Source organism: Ictalurus punctatus, chromosome 7 (assembly GCF_001660625.3).
Source record: "Ictalurus punctatus breed USDA103 chromosome 7, Coco_2.0, whole genome shotgun sequence".
Lineage (NCBI taxonomy): Eukaryota > Metazoa > Chordata > Actinopteri > Siluriformes > Ictaluridae > Ictalurus > Ictalurus punctatus.
Genome location: NC_030422.2, coordinates 19454223 through 19479663, shown reverse-complemented (window position 1 = coordinate 19479663; position 25441 = coordinate 19454223). Strand labels below are relative to the sequence as shown.

The following is a 25441-nucleotide window of genomic DNA, read 5'->3' as shown; positions in this document are numbered from 1 at the left end:
AGCAGCTTGACTGAGAGCTTTACAAAATGGTCCTTTTTTTTTTTTTTTTTTGCTGTCACTAGCCTCCACTATCAAATTGTGTTCCATCCATTCAGAACTCAGCAGGCTGCCTCGGCTGAAGAAATACGGTAAAGAAAAGAGATGATGAGATGGAGTAGCGTGGGGCATGCACAATCCTTTCAACTCCTCTCCACAACCACAGAGAAGTAATTTGAACAAAAACAACAGCCTTAGATATCCATTCACCACAGAACTTACCACTAAAATAAGTCATATATATGCATTGGTAAAGTGGTAAAGAAGAATACAAACACGGCCATCTTTTTCAGTTTTCCAATAAACTAATACAAGACATTCACCTTTGATAAACAGACCAGGTATTCTATCTCTGACAATATTAGTGCAGAAGTAAGTAGGTGGACAGGCTGGGCAGGACGAGTGTGATAATGCTTTGTGGATGTTGTAGTAGGCTGCAGTCAAGGACTTCCACAGAGGCACCATGTGGTTTACTCACAATGACTGACTGAGAGAGGATTTTAGACTTGTATTATATGGTCAGTCCATTCAGAGAAGAAACATACAGAGAGAGAAATATACAGTATCTCACAAAAGTGAGTACACCCCTCACATTTTTGTAAATAATTGATTATATCTTTTCATGTGACAACACTGAAGAAATGACACTTTGCTACAATGTAAAGTAGTGAGTGTACAGCTTGTGTAACAGTGTAAATTTGCTGTCCCCTCAAAATAACGCAACACACAGCCATTAATGTCTAAACTGCTGGCAACAAAAGTGAGTACACCCCTAAGTGAAAATGTCCAAATTGGGCCCAATTAGCCATTTTCCCTCCCCGGTGTCATGTGACTTGTTAGTGTTACAAGGTCTCAAGTGTGAATGGGGAGCAGGTGTGTTAAATTTGGTGTCATCGCTCTCACACTCCCTCATACTGGTCACTGGAAGTTCAACATGGCACCTCATGGCAAAGAACTCTCTGAGGATCTGAAAAAAAGAATTGTTGCTCTACATAAAGATGGCCTAGGCTCTAAGAAGATTGCCAAGACCCTGACACTGAGCTGCAGCATGGTGGCCAAGACCATACAGCGGTTTAACAGGACAGGTTCCACTCAGAACAGGCCTCGCCATGGTCGACCAAAGAAGTTGAGAGCACATGCTCAGCATCATATCCAGAGGTTGTCTTTGGGAAATAGATATGTGAGTGCTGCCAGCATTGCTGCAGAGGTTGAAGGGGTGGGGGGTCAGCCTGTCAGTGCTCAGACCATATGCTGCACACTGCGTCAAATTGGTCTGCATGGCTGTCGTCCCAGAAGGAAGCCTCTTCTAAAGATGATGCACAAGAAAGCCCGCAAACAGTTTGCTGAAGACAAGCAGAGTAAGGACATGGATTACTGGAACCATGTCCTGTGGTCTAATGAGACGAAGATAAACTTATTTGGTTCAGATGGTGTCAAGCCTGTGTCAAGCATGGTGGTGGGAGTGTCCTGGTCTGGGGCTGCATGAGTGCTGCCGGCACTGGGGAGCTACAGTTCATTGAGGGAACCATGAATGCCAACATGTACTGTGACATACTGAAGCAGAGCATGATCCCCTCCCTTCGGAGACTGGGCCGCAGGGCAGTATTCCAGCATCAAAACGACCGCAAACACACCTCCAAGACCATCACTGCCTTGCTAAAGAAGCTGAGGGTGAAGGCGATGGACTGGCCAAGCATGCCTCCAGACCTAAACCCTATTGAGCATCTCTGGGGTATCCTCAAATGGAAGGTGGAGGAGCACAAGGTCTCTAACATCCACCAGCTATGTGATGTCGTCATGGAGGAGTGGAAGAGGACTCCAGTGGCAAATTGTGAAGCTCTGATGAACTCCATGCCCAAGAGGGTTAAGGCAGTGCTGGAAAATAATGGTGGCCACACAAAATATTGACACTTTGGGCCCAATTTGGACATTTACACTTAAGGGTGTACTCACTTTTGTTGCCAGTGGTTTAAACATTAATGGCTGTGTGTTGAGTTATTTTGAGTAGAGATGTGAGGGGTGTACTTACTTTTGTGAGATACTGTAGATAGAGAGAGATTCATCTGCGGAAAGAAGATTTAATTTGGATGCTTTAATGAGCATTGTAGCCTTATAATTAAACTACTGACCCTTGCACATGTTGGAAGAAGAGAGATGAAAAGTGGTCCTGCTGTCTTCTGTCTTTTTATTTCATTTCCTCTCTCCCTACCTCCTTCTCTCCCTCCCTCTCATTCTGTCTCTCTCTCTGTGTATCTGTCACCATTTTAGCATCACTTAACAAAGGAATCAAAATACTGTAATAATTACACCCGCCTTCATCTTCTCTCTTTCTCGCTTTCTCACTCTCTCATACGCAAAACATCCATCCATTTTCTGTACCGCTTAACCTTACTGGGTCGTGGGGAACCTAGAGCTTATCCCAGGGGGCATGGGCCACAAGACAGGGGACGGGGTGACAATCCATCCCAGGGCACAATCACACACACATTCATACACTATGGACACGCCAATCAGCCTACAATATATGTCTTTGGACAGGGGGAGGAAACCAGAGTACCTGGAGGAAATCCCTGAAGCACAGGGAGAACATGCAAACTTCACACTCAGGGTCACGGCAGGAATCAAACCCTCAACCTTGGAGGTGTGAGGAAGACATGCTAACCACTAAGTCACCGTGCAGCCATATGCAAAACACCAACACACATACTCATCAGCAACAAGAAGACCAACCACTGACTGAAAAATAAAGGTGATTCATTCTACAAAAGAAGGCAGTATGACAGAAGGGACAGAGAGAATTATTCTTTGAATATCTGTTATTTGTTTGTTTGAAAAGGTACAACTGTATGCAACACTGTAGATCAATGTTTCTCAAACATTTTCACACCAAGGACCACTTAACCAATTTTTTTTTTTTAAATCACGGACCACCTAGCCCATAATTTCACCCAAAATAATATGCAATTTATCATTATAGCCTGTTGCAAATTAGCCTAATTTTAAATGACAGTTTAACAACCCATGTTGTGTTGTTTCTGTTGCCATCTCAATGGGAAGAATGTAGCTGCTTTTGCTGAGACATCAATGAGTCAATGTCTGGTTCAAAACTGGAGAGTTTTAGTCTCAGCATCATTGATCTGGTTTCGCTGTTTTGATTTCAGACCAATAAACAAGGAAAATCTAACTTCACAGTTGTAGTTGGAAACGGCATCAACAGTTTCAGAGCAGAGTCAGCCAGCTCAGGATGCTCAGGTTGGATGTGGACCTCAAGTCTGTCAAAGATTTCTCTCTAAAAGTCATCTTCAGCTCTCCATCTGATGCAATTTCCAAAAGGCTGTCAATCTCTCTTGCTGAAAGCTTGGAATTGACATGTTCAATGTGTATTTTGTCCCCAAATGGATTTCTGATCCACTCAAAGCCTACATCCAATTCTGGGAAATATCTTCCCAATTGCGAGTGAAGAGATGTTCCTTGAAGGCTGCAACTGTATTGTCATCCAGCTCCTTTTAAGCAGTGAAGAGAAAATCCATGAGCATCGGGAAACAATCAAATTCTTGACGTTTGAGACAGGCACACCACAATTCCATCTTGATGTGTGCAGCTTTGAGTTTGTCCTGGACAGTAAAGATGGCGATGGCTTTTCCTTGCAGGGCTAAATTCAATGTGTTGAGAGTGGTGAAAACTTCAGCCAGTTATGCCATTTTCGCAAGCCATATAAAGTCATGGAGTCTGTCATACAGTTCATCACTTTGATGCAGGAATAACTTGACCTCATCACACAGTTCAAATAGATGGGTGAGTATAAAAAGAAAGCCAGCTGACTTCAGTATAAAAAAGGAAGTTCTCTTTCAAAGGGAACTCCACGTTACATTTAACATAACGCTATGGGAGCACCCTTGCAACCAGCATCTGAAGCTTGTGTAACATCATGCCTATTTATAGGCCTGCTGTGATCAGGTGACGTGGGAATTACACGCGTTGCGTGATATATATATGGCACCTGTGAACCGCGCCATCAGCCTTATTATCTTCAGTGAGACTGTATGTCAGTCGTTTGTGTAACGAAACAAAAAGATGCTTTATTCCCTCTCTATCTTTTCTCAAAATCTCTGGACTTTTCTATCCCTTTAAAAAAAAAAAAAAGAATGAGCGAAAGAGAATTCAGAAGGTGTGTTACGCCTTGCTCCCGTTTCAACATGGGGGGAGATGGACACACTTTCTGTGTGAAGTGTTTAGGGGTGAAGCATGCCACAGCAGCCCTCGAGGGTTCCGACTGTGAGCATTATGCACGCTTTACAATTAGGCATCTCCGCTCGCAACTCGCTCTCTTCCCGGCCGAAGGGAGATGGGTTTCAGTGCCTCGCAGATCTGGGCCAGCCGCTGCCAAGGCAACCAGCTGGCTCAGGTCCTGGGGATCTCGTATGGATCTGGAAGAGGAGCCGAAGACGAGCACAGCTCTATCTCTTGCTCTGTCTTCTGGGTCCGGCTCTCTGACTGACTTTGGAGCATGTTGCAACTTCTCCTTCCGCTATGGAAAGCCAAACTCTGAGCTGCTGACTCTGAGGAGCCAGTAGGGGGGTGCCATTGCACCAGGAACCGAGAGCCGCTCTCATGCATATAATGAGATGCTTGTGGTGATTACTAGGGCAGTTGAAAAGCTGAATATAGACAGGCCCAAGGAAGTGGCTCGTAGCAGAGGAAGTGGCTCGTAGCAGGCTGGATGAGCACCTCCTCTCCAGTGAAAATAAATCACTTTCACACCGCAGAAAACTCCCCTTTTTTCCAGAAGTACATGATGAAATATCTGTCTTCTGGGGAAAACAATACACTAGCCGTGTTTATAACCTCGCAACTTCGAATTACTCAGCCGTCATGGGGAGTGAGCAACACGGCTATTTAGCTATGCTTGCTATTGACGGCAGGTAATTTAGGGGAGGCAGCTTTGCCTTCCAAGCCATGTAAGGCCACCTCAAAGCTTATGTGGCATAACATTGGTTGTGGGTCACTGCATACAATGGCAGTGTTGCAGGCCTACCAAGCAGACACGCCACGGAGGGACATATCAGGGGACATGAGGTTATTAGGGTAGATAGCCCCCAGTGCGACTGTAGGGCCTCCCCTAGCCAAGGCCAACCCAAGTTTTCAGTCTTCTCTGGTCAGCAAGCTGTCACAAGGCAACAAAAATCTGATGCTTTCCCTCCAACAGAATTTGGACAAGTTAACATCACTAAAAAACTATCTGGCAGTGTGGAAACTACTGCCAAACATGTCTCCATGGGTTCTGTCTACTATAGAAAAGGGTTACCAGGTCCAGTTCAGAGCTAGACCTCCCCAGTTCAGAGGTCTGCTCACCACAGTTGTCAGCACAGAGCAGAGCCCAACATTAGCGTAGAAAGTAAGATCCCTCTTGGACAAAGGGGCCATAGAATATGTACCCCGTTCCCTGAGGAAGGCAGGTTTTTACAGCCGTCATTTCCTGGTCCGCAAAAAATAGAGGAGTATGCGGCCAATTTTAGATCTGCGTCATCTTAAGCATACTCTTCGACATACAGGTTCAAGATGCTGATTCTCAAACTTATTGTGCTAAAGATTCAGTTAGAGGACTGGTTTGTGATGATAGATCTGAAAGGTGCATATTTCTACATAGGAATATTGCCTAGTCACAGGAAGTTCCTGAGGTTTGCGTTTGGAGACAACACATACCAATATTGGGTTCTTCTCTTCAGGCTAGCTTTATCCCCTAGCACCTTCACAAAGTGCATGGATGCTGCTCTGGCTCCTTTGAGACGCCAGGGCATCCTTGTACTAAACTACCTGGATGACTGGTTAATTCTAGCACGGGGGCAGGGAAGTAACACTTCAACATCGAGATGTTGTTTCCGCCCACATGAGGAGCTTGGGGCTCAGGTTGAACCTCAAGAAATGTCTACATTCTCCAGTGCAGAGGACGACTTTTCTAGGGATTATATGGGATTCTATTATGATGAGGGTGTTTCTATCCCCAACAAGCATAGGGTCAAACCTTATCAACATTGAGCAAGAGAGACTGTTTGGCCTGATGGCAGCAGCAGCCAACGTCATAATATTGGGCCTATTGCACATGAGACTGTTTCAGCCGAGCACAAAAGCTCTGAGAGTAGCTAATTCTTCTCTGGGCAGAGGGAAGGTTCTTGTCAGTGAGTGCAATGTACATTCTGGGCAGCCAGAATGTGGGGGCAGACATCCTGTCAAGGCAAGGGCTGAGGCCCGGGGGTTGGAGGCTCCATCCACAAGTGGTGGAGTCCATATGGCGGAGGTTCAGCCGAGTGGAATGGATGCTGGATGCCATGGTGCACATGTGGCCGAGGTTGCATCTATATGCTTTTCCCCCGATCGCGGAGGGAGAGTCCACCAAGACCGTCTACGTCTGCTGCTAGTAGCACCTTTTTGGCCAGCTTGTATATGAATCTCATAGATAATATCCCTGCTACACGGCACTCCTTGGGAGATTCCCATCTGCAGGGATCTACTGTCTCAAGCCTGGGCTAATTTTTCACCCTTGGCCGGATCTATGGAAACTGTGGGTCTTGCCCCTGAGGGGCACCAGCTCATAGATTCTGGTCTCACAACTGAGGTTGTAGAGACCATGTTTCACGCTATAGCACCATCCATGAGGAAATTGTGCTCAAGTGGCGACTTTTTGTCTTGTGGTATGAGGAACGTCAGCTAGAACCAGTGAACTGCGCAATAGATACAGTTTGGAGTTCTTACAACAATGTTTCTCAGCGGGGTTGGCTCCTTCTACAATCACGGTTTACGTGGCCGCCATTTTGGCCAGCCATGTCCCTCTTGATGGAGCCTCTTTGGGGCAACATCCTCCAACTTCAAGGTTTATGCATGGTGTCAAGCAGCTGAGGCCCATCTTCAGGCCATGAATACCTTTCTGGGACCTTTCTGTGGTCCTGGAAGATCTATCAGGGGCCCCATTTGAGCCCTTAGGGTCAGCCTGTGAGTAGCTTCTGACTCTGAAGGTAGCTCTTCTGCTGGCCCTGACATGTCTCAAGTGAGTAGGAGTACTACAAGCTCTCCCTGTTGCCCCTTCCTGCCTTGACTTTGCCCCTGGATTAGCCAAGGCCTTCCTATATCCTAGGCCAGATTAAATTCCTAAAGTGCCTTCATCTGCTGCCCAGCCTGTGGTGTTGCAGGCTTTCCGCCCTCCTCCATTCCTCACAGTGGAACAAGAGAGGATGCATCTGCTGTGTCCAGTAAGGGCTCTCTGTACGTACGTCCACCGCTCCGGCCAGTGGCATAATTCGGAGCAGCTGCTGGTCTGCCTTGGTGGCGACAGTAGAGGTGATGCTGTTTCGAAGTTTCTAATTGGATAGTGGAAGCAATCTCTATCGCTTATGAGGCACGCAGTCTCACTACGCCTCTGGACATAAGGGCTCATTCCACTAGGGGGGTCACCTCCTCGCTGGCTTTGTCCAAAGGGGTATCCTTACAGGATGTGTGTGTTGCTGCAGTGTGGTGTACACCACACACATTCATTCGATATTACAGCCTGGATAGTCATTCCACCCCAGGCTCGACTGTCTTGCAGTGACCCTCGGCCTTGGGTCTTTTTGAACAAGCCGTACCCTCGGTATGACAGAGTGGGTAGTCTCATTCCCATAGCGTTATGCTAAATGCAACGTGGAGTTCCCTTTGAAAGGGAACGCCTGGGTTACGCATGTAACCCTGTTCCCTGTGAAAGGAACAAGACGTTGCGTAGCTTTGTCATACCAGGGCAGGCCTGTGAATTGCATCTTTGCTTCAGATAATAGAGGCTGACGGTGCGATTCACAGGTGCAACACACACACACACATATATATATATATATATATATATGCACGCGACATGCTTAATTGCCACATCACCTGATCACAGCAGGCGTATAAGTAGGCATGATGTAGACGCGCCTATAGAGTTTTGCTAAACGCAATGTCTCATTCCCTTCTCAGGGAACAGGGTTACATGTATAACCCAGACGTTTTGTTTTCATTTCCATTGCTTCACATAGCGCTTTAAAAAGACGTGTGTTCAGCAATTTGCTTTTGATTTTAATAACCATTTTCACAGACTCATCCAGTACTGTTTTGAGACACTTTTTTCACAGGCAGTTGTTCTCTGTGAATGCAACAGTGGGTTGCTGTGGCGTTTGGTGCTGCTGTGCTTACACGTGTGGCTAGTCCCTTGTACTTTGCTGTCATCGCAGTTGCACCGTCTGTGCATATGCTAACACATCTTATCCAGTCAAGGTTATGCTGCACATAAAATCATTTAGTGAGTCAAAAATCGCTTGCCCTGTAGTGTTGGTTGGCAGTGAACGGCAAAAAAGAAATTTGTCATGCACTCCGCCAGCATAAATGTACCGCACAAAACAAAAGGCTACTGTAGCCTTCACATTTTCCCCAGGTACAAAAAACTGTGAAGCCTTCTTTGTCATGTGTGAGTTAAGTTCATCATGTTTTCTCTCAAAAAATTCAATTGGTTTTCCCATGTACTCCTTGTATTTACCTTCCAAATGCCGCTTGAGTTTCGCTGGTTTCATAGCATCGTTAGCCAATGATTCGTAGCACAATACACAATGTAGTTTGGGATCCTCCTCATCCCTAGTCCAAAAAAATCTAAATTTTATATATCCGCTATGGTATTTTTGTTTCACTTTCACACTGGATTTTTCTGCATGTCAAGTTTCACAACTTTTCCTATCATCTGGCAGCAAACCATGGGACTCAACTGCGATGCTAGCTCCACTTCCATCAATGTGTTGTACCTGTTGTGTCAAATGTTTCGCTTGATTTTCTTTTAATTGACCCTGTTTTCAGTCACATATCTATGATCTTCACAGTTTGATAAACGAGTATCCTACATATAACTGGAGAAATTTAGTAGGCTGATTGTACATGCACACAGCGGAATTCTACATTTTCTTTAAGTCATGCTTATCGTTTTTGATGTAAATTATATAAACTGCCATATCTAACCAGGCAGTGTGCAAAATGTTGGCCGCATTGCTGAAGTCCAACAACTATATAGTCGTTTCAAATAATACTGTTCAAATTCACATGTTCATTCATTATATTGAAATAACACCTAGAACTACATTTGGAATTGATCGTGTACTTTGAGAAACTCCGTTTTAAAAATGATATTTTACTACATTTACTCGCGGACCACTAGGGGTCTCTTGCGGACCACCAGTGTTCCGCAGACCACACTTTGAGAAACACTGCTGTAGATGAACACGAGAACTGTCCAATAAAGAAATGAAGTAGCAAATGTGATATATTAATCAAATCCTATTGGCCTTGTGGTCTTTTTTTAGTGCCTTGCAGTCTGCCCCCCTCCCTCCTGTCTCCCTGCCCTGTCACTCCCGCTTTCCTGAATATTAAAGGCGACAGAGTGCCATCACTCACTCCTGACGATTTATCCACCTCCTTCTTTTTTGCTCACTGGGTCCCTGATGGAGCACTTCAACGCTCCTCATTACTCCAAATTGTGACTCTGATTTGACACGTCACTATAACCTTGGCATTTGTATTCTAATAAATTAGGAGTGGAAAAGTGAAGGAGTGTTTAAAGGCTAGCTACAAAGGTGGACCCACACTCACACACACACACACACACACACACACACACACACACACACACACACAGAATGTCATCTTACTCGGTTCACTGATGACACACACATAAATCTCATTCATCACCTCTTTTTCCCAACCCCTCATACACCCACACACACATGCACACTCCTGCAGTGGAACTGGCTGATGGCATGAAAGCAGTTCACCATCTTTGTTATTACTGTATATCATCACTCAAAGATGATGATGATTCACAGGCATCATTCCAGTGTCATCTTAGCACCACTCCAAGCCTATAATATTTAACAGGCCTTTTAAAACCTAGACACACAATTGCCTCTGCATTCGAAATGTACAGTGATTTATTTATTTACTGTCCTCATGACTCAATAATGCAGCTAACTTATTCAGAAATTATGTTTGTGTTTAATTACAAGAATTGAAATGAATATCCATGTGAGCATTCATTTATTGCATGATTAAACAGAAGCCAGTATATCTGGGAAGAAAAAAAAAAGAAAGAAAGAAAAAAAAAAAAAAATATATATATATATATATATATATATATATATATATATATATATATATATATATAATGTTTATGTATTACATCACCATTTTCTTTTAGTTTATTCTCTCTATGGTGCTCTCATTCTCTTTTTCAATCTCAAAGGTAATGGTAACAGCAATCAAAATAGCCATCTTCAGATTTAAATTACCCTCAAATGAACCTGACTTCAGAAAAATCATCAAAGTATGAAGAAAGATCCAGATCCAGTGGAGGGACAATTTTATATAGAATAAATGGGTAATATGTACTGGGTGATAGATTTCGACAAGGCACAGCAGCCAGCAGCCAGGGAAATTGACTTTAGATAGGAAGAAATTAATTCACCGACTTCCTCTGGTGTAATGGATGTCTCTTAATGGCAGAGATTTTTTATTTTATTTTATTTTTGCAACAGCATTAGGACTCCTACAAATTTCAGAGCACATGTATTATGTCCATTATTTAAAATTAACCAAAATGGAATATTTTTAATTTGGCTTTGTGGGATATCTGTTCTGCCAAACACCCTGCAATCATCTGGGACTGAGAACCTCAAAAAATTCCAAAATGTAATGTAGAACTTCCTGAATTTGTCATTACAAAGGTGAACCTCAAAAAGAGACAAACTCCAAATAAGTTAATGAATTCCTGTGTCTTGTTCTTTAAATGTTCTACTGTGGTGGTCTTTCTTTTGCACCCTGCTGTGATGTGGAACAGCTATGACCCTCTCGACAGAATGATTACCTGTCTTAAGGATATATAGGTTCATTAGATGTCTTACACACACACACACACACACACACACACACACACACACACATGCGGCAAGCATCTAAATAAAATGCCATCCGCACACGACCCCCTGAAGGGATTGAGGGCTCAGAAAGTGTTTAGAGAATGCATGGATTTCACTTCCATTTAGCATCTCTGTCTCTCTCTCTGTCTTTCCCTTTCTCTCTCTAAGTGATTGAGTTCTGCTGGTATGACAGGCATGGCTGATTGAATGTTGCAGTCGTTTGTGTAAAAGCTAAATGTGACCAGAGGTCTACGACATATCCATGACTGCTTTTTTAAGCCTAAGCAGAACCACATGAACATCCTACTTAAAGGTCTGGCTATAATCAACAGCCCTGCCTGGTGCCTAACTCATGGTCCTAAAGCCTATCCACATCTCATTTTCATCTCAACGTAATTGGTAGCAGACGATCAGTTGTTAGCGTTACACATAGTTGGCCCAAGAAACAATTAAAGGCACCAAATATGGTAGAGACACCACAGGGCTGCAGGTAACTAATCAGAAACGGTGAGAGGCAGTGTTAGGCATGCAACTGACTTTGAGCAGATAATTTATTCTAAACAGATACTAATACAGATATAAATAGACACACAATATTATTTTTTAATGAAAAGAATCAGGAAACAAAGCAAACAAGAAAGAAAGAGAATGTTCTGTGACAGGTAATATATACACTGTCCCATCTGAAAGTATTGGAACAACAAGGCCAATTCTACACTGAAGACATTTGGATTTGAGATCAAAAGATGAATATGAGACGATAGATCAGAATTTGAGCTTTCATTTCCCTATATGTACATCTAGCTATGTTAAACAACTTAGACCATGGCACATTTGGTGGCAGACCAACCAATGATTTGGTGAGCAAAAGTATAAGAACAGACAGTCTTAAGTAAATAACTTCTAATATTTGGTTTTATATCCCTTGCTTATAATACAGTGAGGGAAAAAAAAAAGTATTTGATCCCCTGCTGATTTTGTACGTTTGCAAACTGACAAAGAAATGATCAGTCTATAATTTTAATGGTAGATTTATTTGAACAGTGAGAGACAGAATAACAACAAGAAAATCCAGAAAAACGCATGTCAAACATCCAGAAAAACGCATGTTTTGGGGGGGTTCTCCTCTTCAGTCTCCTCTTCAGGAGGTGAAATGCTGCTCAACTGGGTTAAGGTCTGGTGATTTTCTCAATAGGTGACTGTGCATTCTAATCAGTATATAATAATACTACCAACTGCCATATTTACTGAAAGAAGGACACACTCTTTTGAAACCTACAATGATCTGTTGCTTTGTGTCCATGTGTGTGTGTGTGTGTGTATGTGTGTGTGTGTGTGTGTGTGAGAGAGAGAGAGAGAGAGAGAGAGAGAGAGAGAGAGAGAGAGAGAGAGAGAGAGAGAGTAGGTACATGGACAGTAGACCTGTGTCTGTGACCTGGGACAGGCCGTGATTCAGGCAATGAAAGAAAAAAGAAACTGTTAGGCTTTAGTGTAATTCTGCAGCCAAGTGGATAGTAGAGGAAACGAGGAGATGAGGCAAAAAAAAAAAGTACAAGAGGAAGAAATAACAAAAATCTGATGCTGCTAACAGATGTCCCATGATAAAAACATACTTTTCTTGTAAATGGAGAGAGAGAGACAGAGAGAGAGAGAGAGAGAGAGAGAGAGAGAGAGAGAGAGAGAGAGAGAGAGAAAGAGAGAGAGAGAGAGAGAGAGAGAGAGAGTATGCCAAATGCCAGAGGAAAAATGAGAAGGGGAGCAGGAGGATGTACAGCAGACACTGGAATTCAGCCACTGCTGTCAGTGGTAGCACATGTAATTAACTATCCCTGTTCAAAGTTTCATAAGGAACCCGAAAGTGCCCCAGACACCATTATCTGATCCGGGATACACATGAGGAAGCAGAGAATCAAATCCCCAAACTCTAATCAACACTAGACAGGAATATTGACAAAATATATTTTCTAAAATTGAGAAGGCATTTCACAGGGAAAGTAATTGAACTTATGTTGAAACTGTCATTTGGCTCCAAAAGGAGGAGGTCGGGTGACACTTTAGTGTTGCTGTACACGGAGGTAATACAATATTCGTTTGAGAATGAAGTCTAGACTATGGCAATGGGAGAATGATCACAAGCTAAACATGGGGAATGTACTCAGAAGCATAAAAGAGACTGAAGTGGTTTTGCTTCAAAAAAAAAAAAAAAAAACGAGAAAGGGGCTGAAAGCATTGTGTTACTCTGCAATTTGCTTGAACTTGTTCTTTTAAAAAAAGCTAATTTGGATTTAGTAAAGAGGTGGGAGCTCTGAAAAGAGACATAGTGAATATTCTTCAAAACAGCTCAGTTTCTGAGAGTTTTCCTCAATATTTCCCTCAATATGGAATAAATAAAAAAGGCGTCTATCATTCATGTTGCTGGGAGAGCACTTTCACCCAGATACAAGGCTACTGGAGAGCTAAATGTGGACGTGGATAACAACCATGAGTCCTAAACAGATAAATTCATACTCCATCTCCATGGCAACTCTCACTGCAGCTCATTCTTAGGAAGTTTCCAAAGGAAGTTCAACTGTTTCAAAGTGGAAATGATGAATTAAACACTTATAAAATGGCAGCAGAATGGGGGCTCGGGGGGGTCGGGCGTATTTAGCGTGGCTAAACATGGATGAAGCCGAGATACACCCAGAAACATGCGACAAAAATGTGCATCAGTGTACATTAAAATAATCCCCTTGATCATCATCACATGCGTAAAATGAAGTATACACAGTTTTAGAGGAAAGTTTGGCATGGAATGTGAGAGACTCATGGTTTTGGACTGTGTGGTTATGCAAGTGTGTAAGTGTGGATGTGATATGTGTGACAGCACCTGTGGTGAGAGTTTGGGAGTCTTTGTTTATCCTGGAGCTCAGGGAGTCTCAGGTGTCTGCTTTGTCTTAAAGGATGACTGGAGCTGGTCAAGCTTCATTTCTCTCCAGGTTTCCTGCCTGTGAGGACCTCCAGATGGGCTCCAGACCCCCTGAGCCCAGTTGGAGTTTAGTCAGGAGTGAGACCTCTCATCCAGGGCACATGGTAACCCAGCCAGTGAAGACTTCAAGACAACCTTGCTTCACAGACTACCTTTACATGAGGAGGTTGAATTTTTGATATCTTACCCAAGGCTGTTGTGATCCTAGGTTACTGAAACCAGAGATGAGCAGGTTGTTGTTGTTTTTTTTCCCCACTATTTGCTCTTTCCTCCAGGGATCCCTATAGCACATTGTGGAGTTAGGTCCAAGCCAGGCCCCTACTTGTGATAGTCTCCTCAAATAGATTTTTTTTTTTTTTTTCTGAGAGAATCTTTACCCACTGCTAAAGTCCCTCTTTGATAGCAGCTCACCAGGTCTAAAACTTTTCCCAAGGGCCACTCTAATCACATCTGACCCTTAAGCTGCCTTCTGTGTGGGCAAAACTCAAGCATTGCTGATCAGCACTTCTGAGAAGCATTCTTTCCAGCGATAGAGAGAGAAGAAAAAGAGAGAAAGAAACAGCCCCTGGACATAAGATACGCTGGTGTTTTCTCACTCCAGACTCAGCCCTCTGACGCAAAAGTTCAAAGCAAGCTTTGGTGGACTTCAGTCAGCCCCGATTGAATGGAGGCTTTAGGAGGGCATTCAAGCATACATCCCTCACCTGGTCAGATCATTCAGTCCATCCGTTCTTGTGATTCTCCATTCTCTGATACTCCACTGTTAGTTTGACTCACTACAATGACAAATATAATGCATCACGTCTTCCTGTTCCATTCCATTTCCACTCATGTCAACGTAGGCATTCCTTTAGCCAGATTTTCAGCAAACAAAACACACATTCAAACACTGAGCCACATTCAAACACAAGCAGAATCATGAATATTTAAAGGTTTAAATTGTATTTATTTGTTTGTTTTTACAGTTTTCTTTTCTTTTTTTAACTTATTCTGCCTTCGCGTTTTTTTTAACTTTTGGTTTGAGCTCAGCACATTTGTTAAGAATGATAAAAATTCATTATGACGGGTTTAAACCAATATGATTTTAATAGTAGTCCAGAGAACCGGTTGAGGAGCTACCAGAGGCACTCTGTTCACCCTTTTAGGTCTTTAAATGCATGAGTTGTGATTTTTCTTTTCCTCAATTTTATGATCTGAAACATGCAATCGATGCAGTACCCTTGAACTCTCTATTTATTCCTGTAGTGTTGCTCCCTAGGGCATGTATTGACCCCCTTATTGCCCTCATTTAGCAGTAAAGAATCATAAAAAATGAATCACGCCTGAGTGGGTTTCAGACTCTTAATGAATGTGTGCAGGCAGCACCTTTAGACATCAAGAATTTAGGCTATTTATGCTTCACTTACTCAGTACCTTAGTAACTCATGGATCTCCTAGTATCTGGGTGAAGTAGCTTGGAGAAGTAGTAAGTTTTTTTTTAAGTAGTGAAGTAGCTGTTCCCCACTTAATAGAATAAATGTATTGCTTTTTCACTTCTTTTATTTTGCAACATTGAGCCCCATTAGCATGACCAACATGTACTTAACAACAAATGAACTGACAAGAGAGATTTTCAAAAATTCGTTCCCCATTCCCCACTCTTCTTTTTTAAATTGCTCAAGTAGGACTGTAACAGCAATACTAATTTGAAGAGTTGAATTTACCTCTTCAACCTCTGAACTACTCTGAATAAGAAGTGGAAGTTCCCTGAGGGTTTTTTGTTTTGTTTTTTTGTTTTGTTTTTTACTCCAGCAATGGCAGTGAATTCAACACAAGTCTGCTAGTGCACTGTTTATCTTGATTTGTATTGGAGAGTTTAGTAATCAGCTTGAGCTTGTGCCTAGAAGCATGCAAGAGAATGTAATTTCCAGTTGGCTGGTAATGTTCTATGCTAAATGAAGTTCTTGTCCATTTTCATAGCCATTACTTAATTTATGTCTGGTACATTACTCTTGAATGCTTCTCAGTAATGAATAACAAGCATATAGAGTTGCAAGTGTTAAGTGTGTAGTGTGTTAGTTCCCTTGAACTCAAACACATCAACATCCTTTAAAGGAACCTAACCATTATCTCAGCAACCTGATGAGCACGTAAGCATCCAAGCATTCAAGTGACTTCAGTGGTAACATAGGCAATAGACACATTTGTTTCTTTTTCAATCCACGCATTTGTGCATGCATAGACACTTTCTGGCCTCAACTTTCACACTCATATTTACACAATTTCATATGAGCTCTTTCTATGGAGGATACACCAGCCATTATACTCCTCATGTGTCCTGCTACTTATCAATCACTGGCCGATGACAGGCTCTGCTTCTTTACACCAAGTAAGTAGGACTCAGTGTGACTGTGAATAGCCTAGCTGACAATTGACCTACTAATGTCAGTAGGTGACACGCATCATCGTGCTGGCAGTAGTCAGGTGATGGATGCTTATGAGTCAGCATAAACGATGGCTGTAAAAACCCCCGGGGCAGAGGAGATCTCACTAATCACATAATGCAGATTCCTGCAGGTCAGGCACCAAACCCCTCTCGATCTGATAGCGGTAAACATGATTTCGCTCAGCACAATCTATGGGAGAGTGTCACACCATAACACACACACACACAACTGACTTCTAACTAAATCACTGCCAACACTTCAATCGAATTATGATCATCTTACACAGCTGATAAACGCTATTGGGATTGTGAATTCCACCAATCCAAGTCAGATGACAAGAGAAAGTAAACGTTCCAATTCATCTTTCTCTGTGCCAGGATTTAAGCATCGCTTAGATGAAACGTTACCTCTCACTTTCAGATAACGCAGCAGGACCAAATGACTTTGTCTCATCCAAGCTGAAATCTGAGAGACAGACACCCACCATTATCAGTCTCAAATCCCACACATGGACAGGTATTACAGAAGATGGCTGCTGAGCAGACTCTTTGGGGAGATACAGTAAGAGGAGAGCGATGTAGTGAGTACCGCCGTATCCATCACATTGTGAAGGCGGTTACGCTGTGGCTGCATGTCCGGACTGTGGTGAAATAAGATATAACCACAAATGGGGTGACAACTGGAAGACTGGGACGGGAATAGACTTAGAGACAGAAGTGTGGATGTGAAAAGAGACTGGGTGGAGGTGGAGGTTGTCAGGTGAAAATGTACAGAACGGGTCACGTGTCTCTCACGTCTCATCACTCTGTGCTGAGTGGGGCTGCACATGCACTGGAAAACACATAGAAGCTAAAACCATGTAAGGAATAACATAATAAGTGACAGAGTGGTGTGATGTCACCATGAAGTTAATTATTTTCAATAACAGCAATTCCTGAAAGATCTTATTCCTAGTACAGTATATTCACCGGCAATTCGCCAGTGTTATGCAATGGTCTTTAAGTTATTAAAGAATGACATAAATTTTCATCCACTTATAGTTTTGTTGTGGAATGTCCGTGAAACACTTATACAAGCTAGAAATAGTCATTCTCTCATTGGCCTCTCTCTCTCTTTTTTTTTTTTTTTTTTTTTTTTTCTTTTTTAACTTTCTTGAAGCTAATAAGAAAAAATCTTCTCTGAATATTTTCTGAATATTCACCCATTATGGAAAAAGTGAAGTTACAGCTTTACCCCTGATTGTTATAAAGCACTGACATTGGAGACTCCTTCCAACAATGCTATATAAACATCCCGTCACAAGAACTTGTCAACAATTACACACTTTTTATAATCTGTTGCAGCATAGTATTCATCATACAAACAAGTTGTTACTATGGAAACTACAGTTGTGCTATTATAGAAAGTTAGTCAACATAATCTGACCAATCAGATTCAAATGTTATAATTCAAATGTGATAAAAAAATCTGTGTATATATATATATATATATATATATATATATATATATATATATATATATATATATATATATATTGTGGTCTTCTTGTTTTTCTGGTGTTGTTTTTTCCCTCTGTTCATTTCATTTGGAACGAAAAACCTTTCAGTGTGGAGCAGCACATGAGAGTGTTTATCATGAATAAATCAATGTCAAAGTGACATCTAGGCAAACTCCACTTCCTGAGGTGTGGACACATTACTCAAAGACCCCTGCCATAACACCTTTGCACACCTACACATACATGTCCTTCATCAGTACTTCACTGACTGACTCTAATTCCCTCAGCAGGGCCCCTTTATAGCTCTAAACACAGTTAGGGAGCAAGCTCGAGACCTGACGACAATTATGATAGCAGCGATTAAGAAAACAATTATTTCTGAAAAGTAATTACACTCTAATGTTTGAACAAACAGATGCAGAGAGAGAGAGAGGAGGGGGGGCAGTAAGCAAGTGATCAGACTACTGATTAGACACACATGCACAAGTACGCACACACATAAACTGCTTCAAATCATGCTTCTGTATCTTTAATGCTCAGTCAGGCACTTTTATAAAGCAGGAGAGAGACATTTTTACAAAGCAAAAGAGAGACAAAATGCCTGTTACACACCAAAGAGACAAGCTTCAAGGCTCCTCATCAGAAAAGCGCTTTCGCAATTACCAAACTAAAACTGAGTTCAAATGGAAAATGTAAAGACGAACAGAACAATAATACATTAATGAACATGAATAATTGAGGCTCTGTTGAGAGACGATGAAATGAATATTGAAATGTCTGTACATTTGGCTTCTGCCCAGATGAACCCCCCTGAGTTTAGCCGGGCCCCGAGGCAATTTGAAAAACATAACAAAAATTAATATCATTTGAGCGCGAGCAGAGAGCGGCTTCTTTTAACTGACAAGGACAATTTCCTGGAAGCGAGGCAATGAAAGATGGCCTGAACAGACTTTTAAATATGAGCTTACATGAAAAAAAGAGCTCTCTATCTCAATTATACCCATATGGTAATTCCAGCTAGTCTGCTCCCTCCCTCTCTCTTTATATCTCTCAGGATTTGTTTTCTGTCATGTATGGTATATTATGAGTAGTTTTGGACTAATGATAGCAGATAATGGCTCAGCTTTTATTTAAATATACGATACCATACTGAATATCTTCCAAACTATTAGACCACATGGTCCCAACCCTGGTCCAATACATTTTACATTTTCTAAATGCCCACTTTACTTCAGGAAGGGTTATTAGTTAAATTCGGTTTCTTGAGAGAAGGGAAAACACTTCTGTATGCAGGACAGGGGGTACTCCAGGACCAGGGTTGGGAACCTTAGGGCGTTTTCACATTGGCAGTTCATTTGCACTGGAACCGTGCTGTGATTCCTGTGAATGGGAACACAACTTGTACTCAGGTCTGCACTTGTTCAGGAAGTAACGTAACCTGAGCATGTGTTTTAGCCGATGTTGACATCATTAGTTTCTACAGCACATGTGTACCATATGAATTCCTTGCAGTCAGCTGAGCAGCTGAAAGCCACCTTCTCCTGGACATGAATTATGCCATTTGGCACACACAGACACAAGTGTCGTTCACTCTGCTGTGCATAATAGCACAAAAACAATAACAAATAAAAAAAAAAAAATGGTGAGTTGTGTTGTGTTCTCCATGCGTGTTTATTATGATTTAAGATGAACGCAAATACACCGGGGTTCAATAGAATTGAGTGAGTCTGAAACCAGACTAATGCTCTGGGGGCACCGGGAACAACTGCACTAGGATTTGGACTGCAGCAAACATGCCCAATGTGAAAACCACCTTAGAGTATGTGTGAGCATAGGTTGTCCTTCAACTACACAAGGAACTTTGTCTATCCATGATATTGTCATATCTATGCAAAGGATAAAAGATATGTTTCCATACAAAAATATGTAGTAGAGCAAAGGAGAAGGCTGTCTTTAAAGATAATCGATGATAAGAGCACAGTGAGCCAGCCTGCTTCAAAGAAGCATGCTATCACAAGCTGTCATCATGCTGCTGCTGATGATGATGATGAAGATACAGATCCTAATCCGCATGTAAAAACACAATTCTATTCATTCCTCCTTATCCTCTCACTCTCTGTGTCACACTTTAACTCTCTTTCTCTCCATATTCTTTCTTAAACCATTCTCATTCCTATAGTGTTGACTGATAAACTAACTTGATTTGAATTTGCTCTGGAAATACCATTTAATTTTGATCTAAGCATGGATAAATCTAACTTGAAATCTCAAGTGTCGCAAAGTTCAACCGACACTGTGACTGCATAAAACAGCTAATGGTGTGTCTTGCATGTTGTCACATGTGTTGCTTTGACTCAGTGGCTCCTTGCTCGAGGGCAATGGAACATCACACGATTCATTAGCTGGGTAAAAATATCCCTAGGGCACGCTACGCTGGGAAGAAGATGACAAGGCAGAGAACAGAGAGAGAGGGAGAGGGAAATGCAAAACAGAGATTTGGCAACTTAAAAAGATGGTAAATAAATAGTTTAACCTTGTTGTTTCCAACTTTAGTGGCCTGCACGCCAGTGTGAGTGTATTTTTGGCACGTTAGTTAGCGAAAGACTTAAATCAATATATATTTATAGTGTATCTTAGTTATTTTTATACGTTATTTTTTTGCTGATGAGCATCTTCTTTTTTTTTCTTTTTTTTTTTTGCGTTTACATTTAAAACAAATATTTAAAAATGCTGCACACACTTCACACAACAGCACACTATGTGGACCAAACTGTGATTTCACTGATTTACAACAAATTCCATTCAGTAAACACAGTTTTCAAAACTGCATTCATTTATCACTCGGGCACCACCACCAGCAAAACTGTTTTTTTCTACAGCCCAATTTGCAAATGTTTGCATACTCCTCTTCAAAATGGCTACACTCAGCTTCAAAACAACGCACCCAACACACAGATAGAAATTTGGATATTAAGTAAATAGCAATTTAGTAAGTAACAATAATGAATTAAATTACAACCAGCATCCTAATAATTAGCATAGTTCTACAAACAAAGAGAAAAAAATGGCAGGATCAAAATGAGGGCTTTTACAGCAAGACTACACTTCAAAAAGACAAGCTAAATATAGTAACAAGATAATACTGGGACAATATATTTTCATTATGGATGTGGACTGTTTATGATTCATCAAAAACCGATCCATGACACAATGGATGCAGGAAACATGGATGTATCAGATCAAGGATGCAATGTATGGAGAAGACATTTAGGCATATTTTTCCCCTTAATGAATAGAAAGGGAGAACAATAGGTGACTGCTTACACTTTTTTGGACATTAAATGAACTTTTGGCTGAGCTGTGTAATTGTGCAGAGCGATGTGTAAAGACTGAAAACTACTTATCAGTCAAGTACAATCATTAGGCTGTAGGATGTTTTACATATTTTCTTCTTAATTGGCATTGATATGCTTATAAATACACAATAAAAGAAAAAAATCTAAGCTGGTTTTTAATTTAGTAGTGTATTTTTCCATTTTTCTTACCCCATTAATCTAATCAAATCGAACCATCTAATCACCGCTCTTAATCTAACCATCTAATCCTGCACCGTATGTTTTTTCCTGTTTCTCCCATTATGAGCAGTCTGCTGAGAGCAGAACACACAAGCGGGCGAGTGACTGAGCGAGCAGGTGCAAGCAGTCGCATGGGGCCAGATGGATCGAATGACACGCCGGCCTCACTGCTCGAGTTAGCAGGTGAGGGAGTGATAGAGAAAGGTATAGAGATGGGGGAGGGAAGTGAAGGGAAACGAGGTGTTCCACCTGTTCATGGATGACAGGTAATCACAGTGTAGCCATTATTACTGCAAAATAAGATGGGGTGATGGGATAAGTGCTTTATGCCCACACGGACAAACACAGAATAAAGACGCATTACGTATAGCCCAGATGTTCCTTTATCCGAATCTGATTATTGCATTTGATGATTATTGTTTGATGGCAAGCTGCTGATTAGCCACTTGTACCTTCACAAACATGATTTTGTGAATATAAAATGGTGAAAATTGCTTGAAATGTAGGACTTTTATGGACTGTAGTCACTGCCATTCATCCCTGTAGCATGTGGTGGTTTTCCAAACTAGGTATTGGAGTCACAGACAGCCAAACATTTGTCAAATTCATGCTGGGAGAAAGCTGTACATACATACTGAGCACACGTGAAAAGTTGAGCAGACGTACATTATATAAACTCTCACCTGCAAAATGTTTATTGTAGACTATCTACAAGCACTCCAGAAGTTGTCTGGTTATCATTTCTTTAATACATCATGCATCATGACAGCTTTACTACGTGATAAATCCAAAATGCTTAAACATATATTCAACAGTTGCAAAGAAATTTTACAACCACACAGGGTAAAAATCTGATTACTCTCTGTCTGTTCATCGCTTCTTCATTTTCACTCTCTTCCTTTCTCTCACACACACACACACACACACACACACACACACACACACACACACACACACACACACACACACACACACACACAAAGAATGCGAGCAGTTAAAGGATTATCTGAATCCTCTCGAATTCCATAATAAGGCATGAATGTGGCTATATTCCAATGCAAGTTCAGGATAATTTAACCCCATGTGAATATCGGTAACCGTTCCTTTCAAGTTCACAAAGTGCCACTGCTTATTTAAACATCATTGCTTATTTAAACAACACTGCTTATTTAAACACCACAAAGTGATTGCTGAGTTTCTGAACAATGACCTTAAAAAGTGCTCCATAAGAACAAAGTGGATTTCAGATTTCAGAGGCAAAGCAGGTCAAACCTAATGAAAACTCGATACAGCAGCTAATGCAGTTTAGATGTTTGAAACTGAAGCTCCCTGCTCTTCCTCTCTCACATGCACACACACACACAGACACAAGCCCAGAAGTACACATACACACACTGTATATGGAGCATTTAGGATGAGCACAAATAGTCTGGCTAGTTACAATAACACACATTAGTCAAACATAAGTGCAAGATGCGCAGTGGTTAGAACAACCTGGAATCAACACTGATCTCCTTCAACCTGGCTTGTGTCCCTGGTCAGGCTCATCTGTGAGAGATTCATTTGTATCAGAAGACTTTTCTTTTTTTTCTTTGACAGTAATCTTCCATTAAAGTGCAACGACTGTTATATCTCACTGTTGACTATGTTGACTATCCATCCATCCATCCATTTTCTGTACCGTTAACCCTACACAGGATTGCAAGGGAGCCTGGAGCCTATCCCAGGGAACTCATAGCATGAGGGGAGGGACACCCTGGACAGGGTGCTAACCCATAGCAGGGCACAACTGCACACACATTGACACACCATGGACAATTTAGAAAAGCCAATCAACCAACAATGCATGTCTTCGGAAACTAGAGTACCTGGAGGAAACCCCCAAAGTTGTCGTGCACACAGGGCGGAGGCAGGATTCAAACCCCCAACCGTGGAGGTGCTAGGCAAATGTGCTAGCCACTTAGTCATATCATTTCATTTCATTTCTCTCCCCCACACCCAGTCAAAATAAAAGAAAAAAATACTACGTCAGCTCACACTCTGATCATGATGATGCCAATTAGAAGGAGCAACATGAGGATAGAGTTTATATCTGACGCTATGTTTATTTCACAATTATTCAAATCATCTTAGGAGCATTGCAGAAATCTGGATGTAGACCCTAATGAGCAAGCCAGGGGCAAGAGTTGCATGGAAAAACTCCTTGTGACAACATAAGGAAGAACCTGAACCAGACTCAAAAGGAAACCCATCATCTTCTGGTTAAGTAAAGCATATTTTAATTTTCATTTCACACTGCAATTAGAGGGGGGCACGGTGGTTTAGTGGTTAGCATGTTTGCCTCGCACCTTCGGGGTTGGGTGTTCAAACCAAAACTCCACCATCTGTGCACAGAGTTTTCATGTTCTCCATGTGCATCAGGGGTTTCCTCTGGGTACTCTGTTTTCCTCTCCAGTCCAAAAACGTGCACTGTAGGCTGACTGACATTTCTAAATTGTCCGTAGTGTGTGAGTGTGTGTCCCCTGTGATGGCTTGGCACCCCATCCAGGGTGCCCCCACCTTGTGCCCTGAGTTCCCCATGATAGGCTCCATGCTCTCCCACGACCCTGTGTAGGATAAGTGGTATGGAAAATGGATGGATGTATATTGTGATTAGATTCTGTGCTAGTTATTGTATGGTTTTAGTATGGAGTTAAAAAAAATAAAAATCCCAGTGAAACACCTTTGGGTGCTTCAGCACCCTTTTAAGTTGCTTTTCCAAATGATCAAATGTACAATCCAATTAATCTAACAGTTATCCTATTCCATTGCAAATGCCTACTTCAAATCCTTAATTCTCTTTGGTCACATACAGCAAAATTCACAGCAGAAATGTGGTTCTAATGAATGTGAATATAATATATCACAGGTTTTTATTTGTGTGCACACTATACCTGGAGTGAAGCACTGATTTCATAGAAGAGTTAGTGAATCAGTGGAATATTTGCGGCTCCCAGTAACTCATACCTCACATACAGTGGAGGACATAAGTATTGAACGCGTCAAAAAAAAAATTCAGTAAATATATTTCCAATGACGCTATTCACATGACATTTTCACCAGACATCAGTATTAACTCAAGAAATCCACACATTTTAAGAAATCCAAACATTAAAGTCCATAAATGAAGTTATGTGTAATAAAGAGGAATGACACAGGAAAAAAAATATTGAACACGCTAACTGAAATTTGCTTAATACTTAGTGGAGAAGCCTTTGTTTGTATTGTCAGCTTCAAGACGCTTTCTGTATGAATAAATTAATTGGCCGCAGTACTCAGGTGTGATTTGACCCATTCTTCTAAACATATTGTCTTTAAATCTTGTTTAATTGGATTCAAGTCAGGTGATTGACTGGGCCGTTCTAACACCTTAATTTTTTTTCTCTGAAACCAATTGAGAGTTTGCTTTGCTGTATTCTTTGGATCGTTGTCCTGCTGGAAGGTCCACACAGGTGTCATCTTCATCATCCTGGTGGATGGCAGCAGATTCTTCTCAAGTATCTCCTGGAAAATATGAAGTCTGCCAGTACCATGCGATGAAAAACAGCACCACACCATGATGCTTCCACCTCCAAATGTCACTGTTGTTATAGTGTTTTTAGGGTGATGTTCAACGCCTTTCTTCTCCAAACATGGTGTGTAGTATAACAGCCAAAATGTTCAATTTAGCTCTCGTCTGACAAGACTCCCAGTATTTCAGAGGCTTGTCCAAATGAGTTGTATCAAACTTTAAACAAGCTTCAACATGCCTTTTCTTTAGTAATGGAGTCTTGTGGTGTGAGCGTGAGCAATTTAGTGTGTTGCCTATTGTTTTCTCTGTGGCGATGGTACCTGCTGCCTACAAATGTTTTCTGGAGCTCTTTCCGAGTGGTCCTTGCCTCTTGGGCTACTTTTCTGACTATTCTTCTGAATCCCTGGTCAGAAATATTGTGAGGAGCTCCTGT

The 25441-nt window shown here is 41.6% G+C and overlaps 1 protein-coding gene across 4 annotated transcripts in view; it reads right to left on the bottom strand.

Moving 5' to 3' along the window:
- pcdh7b (protocadherin 7b) overlaps window positions 1-25441 on the bottom strand; it is a 168337-nt gene that overhangs the window by 80610 nt on the left and 62286 nt on the right. The window lies entirely within an intron of this gene.